Genomic DNA, 18,630 nt, shown 5'->3' on the forward strand with positions numbered 1-18,630 from the left:
CCCCTGTCCTTGAAATACAGGTTCTGATTGCCTTTCCTGTTCCCAGAGGCTGCTCCAAAGACATAGCCTTGAGATAGTGAGATGAGAACACCCTTGAAAATACCTATACAGTATATGTGACTGAACCTAGTTAAGGGTTCTGTATAAACAAGATTTGGTGGCAGATGTGGGGATCTACTCATCCAGCTGCCATCTAAGACAAGCCTCGTATGTAAGTTCCCTTTGCTTATTAAAACCTCCACCTACCAATTTGAAATGGCCTCTTTTTTGGGTCTCTTCCTCCTTTTGCATATGGAGGTTGGTTTCAGATTTCACTTGGGAAGCTCCTGAGAGGATTGCAAACCAACAGTAAGACTAAAAGAAGTACTCTCTGGAAAATCTTAATCCATTCAATTTTACTGAAGTGACTACTTACTAGATATATGAACAAATATGTTCACTGTCCTCGAAATGTAGAGTTTTAAAGCATCATTGCATTTTCTCAGTATCAAAACACAAATTCTCCTATGGAACATAATGTAATTCTAATGAAAATGATGCAATTCTCTAGTTAATCATGATACTATAAATATCTAAAGCTAATCACCATTATGTTGAGGACTGTTATACAAGTTGATGAATATTAATTACTAATTAGTATGCATCTGGATTTCAGTGTTCACATGGAACATGCTTATAAAAGGATAAAATGAAAATGCATACTAGAAATGGAATTAATGTTTTATTACCTAATTTCATCAAGCTCTAGCCCCACTATGATCCCTGTCTCAAATGCAGATTTTTTTCTTCATTTTATTCTTATCTGAATGATCAGATTGAAATGAAAAAGAATGTTATTGCTCCTTAAATAGCAATATTTCCCAAGATAATTATTCATCCCTAAATATATTCTTCTATAGCTCTTTGGCATCTGGAAAAATGAAGTTTTCCTTTCAATGCCTTGCCATCACTTAAACGATGACCCATTCTAATGGGATCTATAAAAACTTTTCAAGAGAAAAAGCACTACTAAGAATCTCTTACAGGTCTAGAGCACTTTGTACCTTTTAAAATGTTTTTAAAGAATGTCCTTTCAGTTGATCAGATCCTTATAACTCTTAGGTCTTAGGAACCAGCCAGAGAGGGTCTGAGAGCAGATGTCAAGAGTTGGAGCCAAAGATTTATTAATAGTGCCTGCTGGAGAATATGCCTTAGGAGGCGGCATTGCAGTCACAGGTTGTGGGATAGTTGTACTTTGCTGAACCAGCAGTTATACCAGGAGACGTGGGGGTGGGCTGTTGATATGAGTTGTCATAGACAGAGGAATTTCTGGAAAGGGAGAACCAGTGATGGACGCAAGGAAGCTTGGGTCATGAAGAAAGAAGCTCAGATTCAGATTCCCCACCTAGATTTTTATAAGTAGAAGAGTCCTAGAACTAGCCTTAGAAGTGGCTTCTAATAGACATAATAGGAGGTGATTGCTTTATTTTAAAAGGAGACTCAAACCAAGAGTTTATCATGTTACTACTCAGCTGTAATTAACATCAAACACTATTTGGTCTCCTTCAGTAATGTCCCTCCTGACATTTAGAGATAATTCTATGGTATGTTTTACCAATTTGATTTGGAAATTTTAAGCAAAAAAAAATTTTGAATATTGATTAAAAGCATTCAAAAGATCCCATTTTTATTAAATTCAATTTTCATTTCTCAAGAAAATAAAAATAAATAAGTAAAATAAAAGTCAGAAATAAAAGCAGTTAAATGATGTCTGTGAAACTATTCTATAACTTTAAAATGTCAGGCTTTTTTCAAGTTGTAAAGGAAGAACACTAGCATTTTGATTGCCCATCATTAACTCAAATGGAATACTATCTTTTTCAATGTATTATTTGAAGTGCTTGCAGATTTAGTTTCCCTCCCCCCACCCCTTCTCGCTCAATGTGATTTTAAGAATGCTCTTGAATTTAGGGGGCGCCTGGGTGGCTCAGTCTTTAAGCGTCTGTCTTCGGCTCAGGTCATGATCTCAGGGTCCTGGGATCGAGCCACGCATTGGGCTCCCCGCTCCGAGGGAAGCCTGCTTCTCACTCTTCCACTCCCCCTGCTTGTGTTCCCTCTCTTGCTGTGTCTCTGTCAAATAAATAAATAAAATCTTTAAAAAAAAAAAAAAAAAAAGAGTGCTCTTGAATTCAAACCATCCTGGTTACACACTTTAAAAATATGGTTATATTGTAATATTACAGTAATAGGAAATTAAATGAATTTGGCTTAGAGCTGGATTGGCTTTGCAGCTCTACCACTTTCTTGCACTGTGATTTGATCACATCCGAGTCTTCATTTATTCATCTACTAAGGAGTGTAATAATACTTTGCTGACAGTGTGCCTGTGAGTTTAATTTATAATGGTTATAAAATTCTTAGCCTGGAAGCAGATACATAGATACTCAATAACATGTTAGTTTTCTTCAAGCATAATTGGGTCACAAATCCACCTTCTCCTCTAAATAATCCAAGTGTTATAGTAACAGCTCAAATCAAGTTTTCAGAGGCCCTCCACCAACTGCACCTTTCCTAAATGATGTCACAACATTCATGTTTTCAGTCCACTTCAAATACACCCATGTAATTCCTTGAACTCCACCATTTCTCAAATTTAACAAAACCTACTATCACAATGCTTTTCCATTTCCTCCCTGAGAAACAGAACAAAACAAAAATGTTCAAGTTACTAAAAGTATTGCTCAGTATTAGGCAACTTTCTGTGAACATCTACCCTAAGAAAGCCCAGCAGGTTGCAATCACTTAATTCACTTAATGACTCCAACACTTTGTAACTAAAATGTGTTCATAGTTCTGTTTTCATCTTACCTATTTTCACTCAGGAAATGTTTTGTTTCATCTCTTAGAAATTAATATTGGGACAGGTCCTACTAATACATAATTTTATATTCCCCATAGTAGTTAGTAAATGCATTCCCCAAGATGAGTATTTAATAAATAGTCTTACTCTTAAATGATGCTACTCAGTGCTTTTGAAACTTATCTGAAGATAAGAATCACCTGCTGTCCTGACTAAAATGAAAATTCCTAGGTTCACGACCCAACCCAACAAATCCAAATTTCCAGGGAAGAGAGCAATCTAAATGGTTCATCTCTTCAGGGAGGCTTGGGGAACTCTAATTCATTATTGAAAACAGCTGAGCTGCTTCTACCAACCCCAAAAGGACTGGCTAAAGTTACAAGAAGAGAAATAAAATCTTCCTCTGAAATGCAGAGAGAAAGAAGTAGGAAAGAACACATGTCCTTACCAATCTGTGTACTGGGGATATGGTAGGAAGTGGAGAATGTTAATGATTAAATGCTTGATGAACTTTATTTTCTCTTAGAAATAAGAATGTGCAACCACCTACTGAGAGAAGAAGCAGGGGAGCCAGCAGGAGATTGAGGAGCATGGTGAAAGTTAGACACGTCTGAGGAGAATGAGAGGACAGGTGAGAACCATGAAGAGTTCGAAGGGACAATTCGGTACTCTTCTGACATAGGATTCAAGAACTTGTGGAGATTATGGTAAATTTATGTTTATATAGTAACTATGATGCCTCCAAATAACCTAACTAGATGAGAAATTTCCTAAAGAGAGCTAACAGATATGGTAGGCAGCCTCTAATATAACTTCCACCGACCTCAAGGCTTCTGTCAATTATTCCCTTGTGTAATTTTCTCCCCTGGTTTATGAACTGGATTTATGGATTCATTATTCATCATTCATTATTCTTATTATTCATTTCTTCCAACAATGTCTTCATAGTCATGGAAATGAATCTTGAGATGACTGAAGCTCTGGTCAACAGCTTGACTGCAACCATGTTAGAGATCTTGAGCCAGAGTCACCCAGCTAAGCCACACCAGGATTTCATACCCACAGAAACTGGGACATAATACACATTTGTTGTTCTAAGTCATTAAATGTTGAAGTAATTTGTTGCATAGTAGTGGATAACTAATACAACAGGTATATAAAGAGAGAATTGGGCAAAACAAAGACATTAGCTAGAAATTAATCCTTAAAATGGAATAATTTTTGTAATTATAATTCTATTTCTTTAATTTTGAAAACATTTATATGATTAATACTATTTTCTATTGTTTATTAAGTGCATAATTCAGTTTCTTATTTATAAAGCATGTGGTATATCATTCTCGTGATTTTTTTCTTTGGGTGCAGAAATGCTGCCCTGCTGTGCCTGCTGCGTGCTCGTGCTCAGGTACCAGTGAAAACAAACTGCCAGAAATAAAAGCAGAGGATAAATAATATATTTTTGGTATGTTCTAGGTCTTTAGTCCCTTATCCATAACTGAATACTAAAGACAATGTAGCACTTGCTAATGACTGTAACTATATAAATAGCATCTTTATAATATACAGATTTATCAATTCTTAATATTCAGATTATCTCATACTCCCAAGTATCTAACATAGAAATATTTCCCACTTTGTATTTTAGTCAACCAGTTAATTAATTTATCTCAAGACTTGCTTTGTATGTGTAGTGATATTTACAACAATAACATCTGTGTAAGGAATGTACTGTATTTTATATATGTCATGGCCAATGAAATTAATAATTATCCTAGGAATTTAAAGTTAATACGAGAAAGAAAATTCAGGCATGGTATGATAGACTTATAGATACAGCTCTTCAATCTATCATGCACCTGATTTAGATAATGTGATTGAAATACTGATTAGATTGGCTTGAGGAAAAGGCAGTCTTTATAGAATTATAAATACTTATCATCTAGCTTTTTGTATTACCATAATGAACTTAGTTATGCATGCCATGTGCTCATAGATTTTTGGAAATTATCCTTGACACTTGATTTATTGAGTAATGAACACAGACTCCATAGGATATACTGTAATGGCATGCACACACACCCGCACTCTTACACATTGGTATTCAAGAGCCGTCATCTCTCTCTTGTTACAAAAGAATACAGAGAAATACTTGTGTATAATGGAGAATATGAAAAATGTATTTTTAAACATTTAAGTATTAATTGTGTAAGCTACTAGAACTCTGAACAACAGCAGTTTATTTCCATATATTAATGGCCAGCAGCAATTTCTGAAAATTAGAACCTCAACATTTTGAACAACCAGCTAGAACAAGAAGATATAAATCTGTATTTAGAGTATAGTTTGATTAATCATTAAAGGGGTAAAAATTTAATAAGACCCTTAATAAAATTCAGTGAAAATTATTAGTAAGTGGGAAAAACATCTGTCCTAATTATATGAGCCTTCTCAAGGGTACTGAAGCTGGTATATTTGGTTTATTAAGTATCTACTTGAAACATAGCATCATAATTTTAGTTTAAGTTAGGCATGCTCTACTCAGTTACATTTTAAGCAGCATACTGAGTCTTTAACACAGTTTCAAAAAATATTTCATATTGGAATCACATCTTTATGGTTACCTTGCAACATCATTTAAGAGTTTTAGATCTTAGCCAAGTTAATTCATCTAATAACTAGATCGACTGATTCTTGCATTTAATTTCGGGTAATTTTAGTTTGGAAGAAAGAGATCACACATATACCTACATGTGTACACACATGCTTACACATGCTGTGAACACACAAGACACACATGTATACACATGAGCACATACATGCAAACCACACATGCCCACACAAAAAGCAGGAGCAGATGACTGAAATGCCCAGCTCAGGGCATCATAGAGCTGCAGGTGATTGCGCCAAATTGGAGAAACTCAGATGATGCTGGGACCAACTCTGTTGTTTCTCAGGCTTATACCACCTTAACAGAAGAACTTAGATTACCATCTATTCACTGCCATATAAGGAAATGTTAATGACTAGATGGCTCTTCTTTGAAAGAAATTTAAGTCCACACTATGGGTGGGGAGGAGAGAAAAATAGTAGGCTGTGCTCTATCCTTTCAGGATCCAGTAAAATCTCCTTTCAATACTTATCATCTAGACAGTTTTAAAGAGTTGATTACAATATTTTTTACTTCTTCCCTTTCTACTCAATAATCTGTTCTGAAATTTGTATCTCATAGAGGCAACTAAAAATTTGTTTTTGCTAATATTTCTCTAATGTGTAACCTCTACCCTAAATATAAGTTCTACATTTCCTCCCACTTTCTAGAACTATCCATCTGGAATTACCATAAGAACAAGTGGTACAAAAAGACTAAAACCAAATGTATTACCTTTTTCCCCTATTCCCACTTGTCCCTAAACAACCCTCTATTCCTCTTGTCTATATATGACCATTCTCAATCAGCGGCAAAATCTTTGTGTCTTCATAGTTCTTTGAATCTGTATTTTCTTCTCCAGCCTCGCCAACAATCTTTGTACATGACTATACTATTATTATATTATATATTGTATTGTTTATTACCTCAGCTATTTTAATCACTCCTAAGTGGCCTCCTTTCCTTCACATCAGCCTCTTCTGCTTATACCCCATGTTACAAGATAGGATCATTTATCTCAAATACATATTAGAACATGACCCTCTTCCGCTTGGAAAAGTCTTCAGTGGTGCATCATTATTTTCAAAATAAGGTAAAGTACAACAAATGATTTATTTTATGATCTTATCCCTCTGTTCCCCCACACACACAAATCTTGCCACAAAAACCAGTTGCTATTTTTTGCATGAAGTATGTGCCCTCACAGAGCCCTGGATTCACACAGAGTGCTCCATTGTCTAGGTAACCACGCCCCTCCCCTCCCTTTTAGAAAATTCATATTTTGAGGACTCAGGAATCATTTCAACACTCCTCATTCCTGTTGGGCAAATAGAATTATGTGCATTTGTCTTTCAGCTCTTGAGAAGAATTATAAGATCTTGAGGCTGTATTGCTTTTTAGTTAGCCCTTTCTATGTAATTGTCTTACAAACAAATAAATAATGGCAGAAAAGTATTACTGTACAAAACTGAACCATGTAAAGGACAGAAATTTAGACACCATTAAGCCTCATGTTTGCATTCATGTGTTCTCACTCTCATCTTTCTCTCTCCTGCTGCAGCTCAGAATATTCACTTTATTCTCTACTGCATAACAAGCTTTTGCCCATAGTGAGGAGAATGGGAACATTGTCTGATACACTATCAGTACATGAGATCTAAAAAACAAGAGATTGTTTTTCTCTAGGTCTAATTAGAAAAACTCTTGGAGAAGACTTATGTTGGTTTTCTTGTCCCATGTGTTCACCTCTGAATCTGTCAGTGTAACCAGGAAGATTGGGGACTAGAATTGACAGTTTCTGATGTACATCCCTCTGGTGATATGACCCAAGATTTAGGATGCCATCTGTGCCAGTTCCAGGTAGAAAAACACTTGGCCTTCCTGGGTTGTATTCCTACCATGTGATTAGAATAAGGGCAAGGACATTGGAATCTGTCACCAGAATGTTGGTTGTGTTGGGAAAGTCCCAGGTCAACAAAAACAAGAGTCACAATTGCCTCTAAACTCTTACTTTCTAAATCAGCCTGATTTAGAATAAATAGAGTAATCATCTTAAATCACAGTTTTATTCATGCTAACCATCCACATTCACTTTTCAATTCTTCCAGATAGACTGTTAAGTAAAAGTCACATCCCTAGTAAGTCATTCAACATACCCCTGCAACAGGTGAGGTTGAAATGGATGATGATTATCAATAACATTTTTTTTTCTAAAGCCTTCATTTGATTTCTCTAAACAAAGCTGGATGTTTTTGTTACTGAAGAGAGGAAACCTTGATCTTCAAAGATAATACTGCTCCAATAAATACTTCTCACATCCTAAATTCAGTGAATATTATAAACCCACAATTAATCCTGTGAAATTTTGAATATTGTCTTTCTGGAGGGACAACAAAGGAGTCTGTCACACATTAGCAATGTTTCTGTCTTGACAAATTGCTGTTTATGTTTCCTTTATTTTATGTAAAATCTTACCTATTCAAGCCTATAAAGGTGATAAGGCATTAACAAGGTTGACACTTGTTTTGGAATTTAAAGTGAGAACTACTTTTAATTCTAGATATGATCTCAAAGCCAACAATTGTGTTGTTATATGTGTATCCAAGTGTCAAGGAAATACTAAGTATTTCCAATAGTGAAAGACAATCTTTCTCTGGTAATACCACTTATAAATAGAACAATTGTATGAAGAATCTATTAGAACTACACAAAGAAAGATTTATATAAAAAAAAAAAAAAGGCAGCATGTAAAGACTTTATCCAAGTCTTTATCCAGATCTGAAACATTTACACCAAATGTATAATTATTCACCGTCCAGTACTTTTAGAAAAGACCTAAGCTGCCTGAGGGAAGGGAATATCAAAATGAGGGTGAATTCTCAATTTTAGGCAATAGATTCATAGTTTTTCTATTTCAAAACATTAGGATATCCTTATATTAGTGGACAGATTCAGCAAGGCAGCAATGATCTGAGGTTAAGAGTTTAGTCCTCAGAGTAAGAGTTACCTGGCTTCTCCAAATTCAACATAAAACCCTGGTTTGTCAATCATAGTCAAAGGATGTGTTGCCAGTGACACTTTCCTCTAGTTATAAAAGGATTCTTAGTACATTTTATCTTTCTAGGGTCAGTTGCTCTTTAGGGCTTGACTTCCCCCAGTAAACTGTAGCAGATTAACCTGACAACTTTCATCTCAGATGAGGACGTTTCCCACATCATTCCCCTGATGTTTGTCTCCACTCTATGATCCAGTCAATAACCAATATTCTTACTTCAGCCTAGACAGTGCTATCAGGGTAGGTACAGCTAGCAGCTAAGACCTTTTATTTTAGGGCCATACAGTGACTCTCTGTTCCCACCATTAGAAGGGAACATCACTTTCCCATTCTTCATGTTACTTGTACTTTGAGCCATGTTTCATTCATTGCTCCCTAGAGAAGGAGGAGTGATTTTCAAATAGGAAAAATATTTTACTTATATGGTTCCACTCTCTCTTCCCTGCCTGTGTATGTATGTGAGAGAGAGAGAGCCATCACAGTTGTCTGTGTCAAGGTACAGTCTAGTCTGCTCTCCAAACTGGGTTAACTTTATTGGAACAGGCTCTGCCTGTGTGGGAAAGTCTTGGATCTTTTTTCTCTTGAGGGTGTGTGTGTGTGGTGGGGGGTGGAATATATAAACCACATTTCTCAATATGGCTAATCTCAGCAATAATTTCACATTTTTATCTTTATCTGCTAAATTCTTGTGCCTCTTAAATAGTTCACAATTCAGACACAGAACAAAAACAAGTTTTATTTAGTAGAACTTCTAAGATACAAACATTGGAATATTGGCTGGAAAATTTTAGAAAAGATAAGGAGTAGAATTTGAGAGCCAAATAATTGGTACGACCTAGGACAATGACGTTAGGCATTAACTTAAGATCCGTATTGAGTGGTTTTAACCTTAGTAACTTGCAGTGGCTCTGTTGTCCCAGGTAGCTGATTTTTATGATTGTGGAGATGATTTCTTTCTTGTACAAACTGAACAGAAATGTAGGAATTTGACTCTGCTAAATATAATTTGTGTGAAATTTTGAAGTTGGCAGAGTCCTACAGCTTCGACAGTGTGGATCACAGGCTACTGGCTGTTTGTATCTGGAAGGGGCCCCAACAAGTTTAGGCTATGGCATAGAACTCCATAGGCCTGACATGCAGGAGTCTTGACATACAGTCCCTGCACCTTGATCTTGACTTCTTCAGGTACCTGTGCCATCATCATAGTGGCTACAAGGTATATTAGCAAAGAGACTCTTTTAGTCCCAGGGAAAGCTCACTTTACAAAAAGTGAATTCTCAGTTACTGTTTTATTGGGGGTTTTGGTCAGATATGCATCTGGAGACTAGGACTTCAAAATGCAAAGGTGTCTAAAATCTATAAGTGCTATAGAATATTAGAAGTTGAGGCTTAAATTATTTTTATCCAATAGAGATAGGTAATGCTAGATGACCTGCTTTGAATTCCATTCCTCTTTAATGTTTTTAATTACCTCCAAGGCCAAGAGAAAAAACTGCTCTTTCTCCAGGTTCTTAAGGACAATGTTGAACCGGACAGCCTCAAATGTGTTAATTAAACTCAGAAGTTGCCATGCTTTTATATTTAAGGGACTAGAAATTAAGGCTTCTGCCAACAGAAGGTTAACCAGAGAAATAACTCAATAAAAATGTTCCAGGGGAGTGACATCACCAAGATTGTTAATAGGAAGTCCTAGACTCTTCTTCTCCCCAGAGAAACACCAATTAATTCAATGGCAACAAATAGATTAGTTCCCTTTGTGAAAAATCCAGAAAGTAGCTAAGAGGCTACTGCACCCCAGACAAGTGTGAAAGTAGCAACAGACACCAGTCCTAAAAGCAGAGACACCCTCACACCAAAATCCCTGCCCCTATCACAGTGTTCCATGACTGGGAAGGAGCCCCCAGTTCCCAACTTCTCCCTCAGGAATGAATGAGTTGGATTGCATATCTAGCAACCCAACTTTGTCTGGGTGCTACCTACAGGATTGACTTCTATCTTGCCTTCTTGGAGAGCTGATGGGGCCTGGTATATACAAGTTCCTGGGGGCTACAGAGAACAAAGTAGCAGTTAGAAATAGCATGTGAGCACTCAGTACAGCTCTTCTTTCTGGATCATGATAGAGTGAGTGGTAATACACTACAGCTCCCAGCTTCCCTATGAGGAGCAAAGGAGTTGAACTACACATATAATGCCCCAACTTTTCCAGGTGGAACCTGAGAACTATCTTCTATCTTGCTTGTATTGAGTTGACAGGCTTAGCTTAGGCTAGTTCCCTGGGGGCTACAGAAAGCAAAGTGGTAATTTGGACTAGTAGGCAGGCACTTGCCTCAGTTCCTCTCCTCAGTTTAGCACAATAATGAGTAGGCAATAAAGTCTACTGGCTTCTCTTTGAAGAGAGAAAGAGTTGGACTACACACCCAGATTCCAACTTCTCTGGGAGCTACTTGAAATATTGGTTTCTGTCTTGCTTATCCCAGAGCAATGATGGGACCTGGCATACTTTAGACACTTGGGGGCAGCAAAGAACAAAGATGGCAATTTGGGCTAGCATTTGAGAGGCCTACAAAAGCTCAAACCAAATTAATTGATGACTTTTACCTATATGAAGCCAATTTGGGAAGACTAGGAGAAATGGCAGTTTCTTGAATGTGTAGATACCAACAAAGAGTCAAGAAAAATGACCCCCCCAAAAAAAGTAACAAGGTAAAACAAAGAAACAAACTCTAATTGGGATATATTTTACCGGGTAGAGAATTCAAATTACATAAAAATGATCAATGACCTCAAAAGAGCAATACATGAGCAAAGGGAGATTTTAACAGAGAGGAAATTTTGAAAAGAACCAAAGAAAAATTCTGGAACTGAAGAACATAATAAGTTAAATAGAAAAATCAATAGAGAGGTTTAACAACAGCCTAAAGCAAATAGAAGAAAGAACCAGTGAATTCAAAGATAGGTCATTTGAAATAATCCAGTCAGAGAAACAGAAAGAAAAACAAAATAAAAAAGAATGAAGATAGCTTTAAGGGATTTTTGAGGCTCTATCAAGTAGATTATTAACACACTATAGGAGTCTCAGAGAAAAAGAGAGAAAGGACTATAAAGCTTATTCAAGGAATTAATGTCTGAAAAATTCCCAAATCTGGAAGAGAAAATGTATATCCAAATCCAGAAAACTTCAAAGATTCCAAATAAGATGAACTAAAGAAATCCACACTGAGGACCATTATAATAAAATCGTGAAAAGTCAAAGACAGATCATTTTAAAAGCAGCAAGAGAAAAGTGATATGTCACATATAAGGAAAGCCCAAAAGACCACCAGGGGGTTTTTCTGACACTTTCCAGAATAGAAAGAAGTGTGATATATTCAATGTGTTGAGAGGGGGAATAAAATCTCTCAACCAAGAATACTCTACCTGGCAAAACTGCTTTTCAAAAAATGAAGGAAGGATAAAGACTTCCCCAGATAAGCAAAAGCTGAAGGAGTTCATCATCACCAAAACTGCTTTCCAAAAAAACACTAAAAGGAGTTCTTCAATTTGAAACGAAATGATGATAACATAAAAAATATAAAACTCATTGGTAAAGGTAAATATATTGGCAAAGACAAAATACCATGTTACTGTAATAGTGGTGGGTAAATTACTTTTAGTTCTGGCATAAAAGTTAAAACAAAAAGGATTAAAAATAACTATAAGTAAAATATATGTTAATGGATACACTATATAAATACATGTAAATTGTGAAATCAATAACAAAGTTATTGATGGAGGAAGTGTATAGAGATTTTGTATGCAATAGAAGTTAAGTTATTATCTGTTTAAAATAGACTGCTATAATTATAAGATCTTTCATATAAGGCTCATGGCTATTGGCTTTAAGTCATAGGAGATGAAGAACATTAGATAATAATAAGCATCAATTTACGAAGGAGATATGTTAATTATAAATATGAATGCACCCACCATCATAGCACCTAAATATATAAAGCAAACATTAACAGAACTGAAGGGAAAAACAGGCAGCAATATGATAATGTTAGGAGACTTCAATATCCCAATATCAATAATGGATAGGACAACCAGACAGGAAATAACAAACAGTGGGTTTTAATACTATAGATAAAATGGACCTAACAGATATACAGAACATTTTACTAATAGCAGCAGAAAATACATTCTTCACAAGTACACAAAGAACATTCTGCAGGATAAATCACATTAATTCACAAAACAAGTCTTAGTGAATTTTAAAAGATTGAAATTATACCAAGTATCTTCTCTGACCACAATGAAATGAAACTAGAAATCAAGAACAGAAGGAAAAGTGGAAAATTCACAAATATGTGGAAATAAAACAATACACTTTTGAATAACCAGGGGATCATAAAAGATATAAAAATAGAAATTAGAGAATATCTTGATATAAATGAAAATACAACATACCAAAACTTAAAGATTTTGACAAAAGTAGATTTAAGAGGGAAGTTTATAGCAATAAATGCCTACATTAAAAAATGAGATAGATGGGGCGCCTGGGTGGCTCAGTCGTTAAGTGTCTGCCTTCGGCTCAGGTCATGATCCCAGGGTCCTGGGATCGAGCCCCACATCGGGCTTCCTGCTCAGCGGGAAGCCTGCTTCTCCCTCTCCCACTCCCCCTGCTTGTGTTCCCTCTCTCGCTGTGTCTCTCTCTGTCAAAGAAATAAATAAAATCTTTAAAAAAAAAAAAAATGAGATAGATCTCGGGACACCAGGGTGGCTCAGTCGTTAAGCATCTGCCTTCAGCTCAGGTCACGATCCCAGGGTCCTGGGATCAAGCCCCGCATCAGGCTCCCTGCTCAGCGGGAAGCCAGCTTCTCCCTCTCCCATCCCCCTGCTTGTATTCCCTCTCTTGCTGTGTCTCTCTCTGTCAAATAAATAAATAAAATCTTTAAAAAAAATTAGATCTCAAATAAATAACTTCACATCACAAGGAACTTAAAAAAAAAGAAAAAGGCAAGAATAAACCAAATCTAGTTAGCAGAAGGAAGTAATAAAGATTAGAACAGAAATAAATTAGAGAATAGAAAAACAATTTTTAAAAAATAAATAAAACTAAGAGGTTTTTTTTTGAAAAGATAAATAAAACTGACAAAACTTTAGCTAGAAAAAAAGAGGGATTACTCAAAATCAGAAATAAATTGGAGACATCACAACTGATGCCCCAAAAATAAAAAAAAAATCATAAAAGACTACTATGAACAATTACATGCCAGAAAATGGAATAACCTAGAAGAAATGGATACATCCTTAGAAACCTACAACCTACAAAGACTAAATCATGAAGAAATAGAAACTCTGATCTATGACTACAATGGAGATTGTATCAGCAATGAAAAAAATCTCCTGACAAGTGGTTTCACAGGTAAATTTGACCAAACATTTAAAGAAGAATTAAGCCTGATGCTTCTCAAACTCTTTCCAAAAAATTGAGGAGGAGAGAACACTTTCAAACATTTCCATTTTATGAGGCCAAAATTTCCTTGATACCAAAGCCAGACAAAGATACTACAGGAAAAGAAAACTATCGGCCAATATCCCTGATAAATACAGATGTAAAAATTTTCAACAAAATACTAGCAAATTAAATTCAACAGCACATTTAAAAGATCATACAGCATGATCAAGTGGGATTTATCTTTTGGATGCAAGAATGGTTACACATATGCAAATTAATTAATGTGATACACCATATAACAGACTATAGAATAAAAATCACATGATCATCTTGATGGATGCAGAAAAAGCATCTGATAAAATATCTTTTTATGATAAAAATTCTCAACAATTTAGGAGTAGAGGGGAAATTAAGTCAACATAATAAAGGCCATATATGAAATCCTGTTGGTAACATACTCAACAAAAAAAGGCTGAAATCTTTTCCACTAATATCAAGAACAAGACAAGGATACCCACTCTCACCACTTCTATTCAACATAGTACTGGAAGTTTTAACCAGAGGAATCAGGCAAGAAAAAGAAATAAAAGCATCCTAAACAGAAAGGAAGAAATAAAACTGTTTTCAGGTGACAACATGATCTTATATGCAGTAAACCCTAAGGACTCCAAAAAAAAAAAAAAACTATTAGAACTGATAAAAGAATTCAGTAAAGTTCAGGGTACAAAATCAACATACAAAAAATCAGTTGTGTTTCTTTTTTTTTTATTTGAGTATAGTTGACACACAACATTACACTAGTTTAAGGTATACAAATTAGTGATTTGACAAGTTTATATATGATGCTACATTTACCACAAGTGTAGCTACCATCTATCTCGTTATGTCACTATTACAATATCACTGACTGTATTCCTTATGCTGTGCCTTTTATTCTGGTGACTTATTCATTCTATAACTGGAAACCTGTATCTCCCACTCCCCTTCACCCATTTTTTCCCAACCTCCCTCCCCCGCTTCCTCTCTGGCAACCATTAGTTTGTTCTCTGTACTTATAGGTCTGATTTTGCTTTTGGTTTGTTTATTCATTTGTGGGTTTTTGTTTATATTTTTTAGATTCCACTTACGAGTAGAATCATAGGGTATTTGTCTTAGTCTGACTTATTTCACTTAGCATAATACCCTCTAGGTCTACTCATGTTGTCCCAAATAGCACAATATCATCTATTTTAATAGCTGCATAATATTCCTCTGTGTGTGTGTGTGTGTGCGTGTGTGTGTACACATACTCCATTTTCTTTATCATTTGTCTATTGATGGACACTTAGGTCACTTTCATATCTTGGCTATTGTAAGTAATGCTGCAATAAATATAAGGATGCATATTAATTAGCTACATTTCTAAACACAAACAATGAACTATCTGAAAAGGAAATTAGGAGAGTAATCCCATTCATAATGGGATCAAAAAGAATAAGGAAATGAAGAACTTATACACTGAAAACTATAAAACATTGATGAAAGAAATTAAAGAAGACATAAACAAATAAATAGACATCCCATATTCATGTATAGGAACTTAATATTGTTAAAATTTCCATACTGCTCAGAGATCTGCTGATTTCATGCAATCTCTACAGAAATTCAAATGGCATTTTTATAGACACAGAAAAAAACAATCCTTAAATTCATATGGAACCACAAAAAACTCTGAATAGCTAAAACAACCTTAAAAAAGAACAAAGCTAATGGCATCACAGTTCCTGATGTCAATATATATTACAAATCTACTATAATTAAAACACTATTGTACTTGCATAAAGTCAGATATATAGACTATTGGAACAGAATCAAGAGATCAGAAATAAATTTATGTTTATATAGTCAACTGATCTTTGACAAGGGTGCCAAGAATACACAGTGAGGAAAGGATCATCTCTTCAACAATGGTGTTGGAAAAATTGGATAATCACATGCAAAAGTATGAAATTGGACCTTTATCTTATATCCTACACAAAAATCAAATCAAAATGGATTAGAGATGTAAATGTAAGACTAAGAACTATAAAATTCCTAGTAGAAAACATGGGGGAAAATCCTTATGACATTGGCCTTGACAATGATTTTATGGTTATGACATGAAAAGTAAGGCAATAAAGCAAAAATAGACAAGCAGGCCTACATCAAATTAAAAAGCTTTTGCAGTGTAAAGGAAACAATCAATAGAGTAAAAAGGCAATTTACAGGATAGGAGAAAATGTTTGCAAACCATATATCTGATAAGAGGCTAATTTCCAAAATGTAGAAAGAACAACTACAACAATAGCAATATACAAATAATACAATTATAAAGTATGCTAAGGACTAGAATAGACATTTCTTCAAAGAAGACACACAAATAGCCAGCAGGTATATGAAAAGATGTTCAAAGTCATCAATCATTACAGAAATGCAAATCAAAGTCACAATGAGCTAGCACTTCACCTCTATTAGCATGGCTATTATCAGTAAAAACAAAAGAAACAACATATGTTGGTGAAGATGTAGAGAAAATGGAACTCAAGTACACTGTTGGTAATAATACAAAATAATTCTGCTGCTATTGAAAATAGTATGAAGTTTCCTCAAAAAACTAAAAACAGAACTACATAGGATCCAGCTGTCCCCCTTCTGGCTATTTAGGCAAAAGAACTGAAATCAGGACCTCAAAGACATATTAACACTCTCATGTTCATTGCAGCACTATTCACAAAAGCCAAAATGTGGAAACAACCTAAATGTCCATTGACACATGAACAGGTTAAGAAATGTGGTATATACATATGATTATATATTATTCAGCCTTAAAAAAGAAGGAATTCCTACAATATGCCACAATGTGGATAAACCTAAAGGACATTATGCTAAGAGAAATATGCCAGTCACAGAGGAAAAAATACCATATGATTCTACTTTCAAGATATCTAAAATGGTCAAACTCATAGAAGCAAACCATAGAATTGTGTTTGCCAGAGGCAGGGTCAGGTGTAATGGGGAGCTGCTAACCAACAGGTGTAAAATTACAATCATGCAAGGTGAATAGGTTCTAGAGATCTGGTACAACACTGTGCATAGATGTCAACACTATGTTGTATATTTAATCTGTTAAGTGGGTAGATCTCACGTTAAGTGATCTTACCACAACAATTTTTTCTAAAAGTGCCAAATAAAAATTAAAATGTTGCAAATAAAAAAGATAAGAAAAACAATTTAAAAGGCTTGTGTCTCCAGGAATCAAATACCTGCCCAGAGAAATAAGGAGCGGCTGGAGTTTGAGGGAAAAAATACTTCATTGTTACTATTAGAAAACAAACAATAGAAAAATGCAAATACAATAAAGGAAGACAGGCTGATGGAGCTAGAAAAAGAGAATTTCCATAAGGAAAACTGTTGACATAGAGAACAGACAAGGGATGAAGTGGAAAACAAGAACTTGAATATCTGTATATTCTATATCTGAATATCTGTATATATTGAATTGATTTAGGACTCAGGCCTGGATTAAAAGGGAGTTATAATTGATTGATAGCCCTACCCTTTCACACCCAAACATTAGTTTCAGCCTACAAATATTTTTACAAATATAGATGTCCTCCTATTTTCTACACAAAATCCTTAGCAGTGAGCTCAAGGTCCTTCCCAGTCAGGATCTAGCCTGTCCTCCTAATCCTCATTTGTTCATACATTCATTTATTTAATAACATTTATTTGGGACTTACCAGTTGCCAGGCACTATGGCACTACACAGAATACAATTTTAACAAGACATATGCAGTCTCTTGCAACATAGATTAACCATCTTGATGGCAAGTTAAATATTGCAGACAATTTTCAAAGTTTGTTTTTAGTTGGAATTCCAATGAGAAAAGGAGACATACAACTGCCTCAAAGTCATATAACCAAAGGACTTAATCAAGTCTTCAAGTGTCAAAGAAGTGCCCTGAGGAAATGAGGGTTAGGCTCAGCTCTAAAGATGAGGAGGTATTAGAGGGAATGAGATCATTCTAAGTAGAAGAGAAAAACAAGTGAGGACATCTTAAGGTAGTAAGGAGCAGACTCCGTCCCTTGAGGATATAAAATATGCTTACTACTTTGCAGTTAGAGCCCTAAAGAATCCTCAATTGCCCAGTCAGGATGAAAGACAACTATAGAAAGCTGAGTCGTAATACCCGTATAGAGGTAGGTGAAAAGATGGAGAATAGCAGTGAGAGCATGTGGGTTCTGTACCGATGAAAGTCAATATACGCAGTGGTTTAAAGCATGTTACTAGGGGTCCTAATATAAGTGTAAATAAGTGATGAGGCTGGAAGTTTTGATTTGGGCCAGGTCATGTAGGTGTGGGGGTAGTTTAAGGCTTTATTGACTCTTTATCAATCTTAATTGAGAGCAATTGGAAACCATTGAAGGTTTCTAAGATGGGGAAGGTCAGGATCATATCTGCATTTTTTTTTAAAGATTTTATTTATTTATTTGGCAGAGAGATAGAGAGAGAGAGCACAGATAGGCAGAGTGGCAGGCAGAAGGAGAAGCAGGCTCTCCGCTGAGCAGAAAGCCCAACGCGGGGCTTGATCCCAGGGTGGGATCATGACCTGAACTGAAGGCAGATGCCTAAC

This window comes from Halichoerus grypus, chromosome 3 (genome assembly GCF_964656455.1).
Source record: "Halichoerus grypus chromosome 3, mHalGry1.hap1.1, whole genome shotgun sequence".
Classification (NCBI taxonomy): Eukaryota; Metazoa; Chordata; class Mammalia; order Carnivora; family Phocidae; genus Halichoerus; species Halichoerus grypus.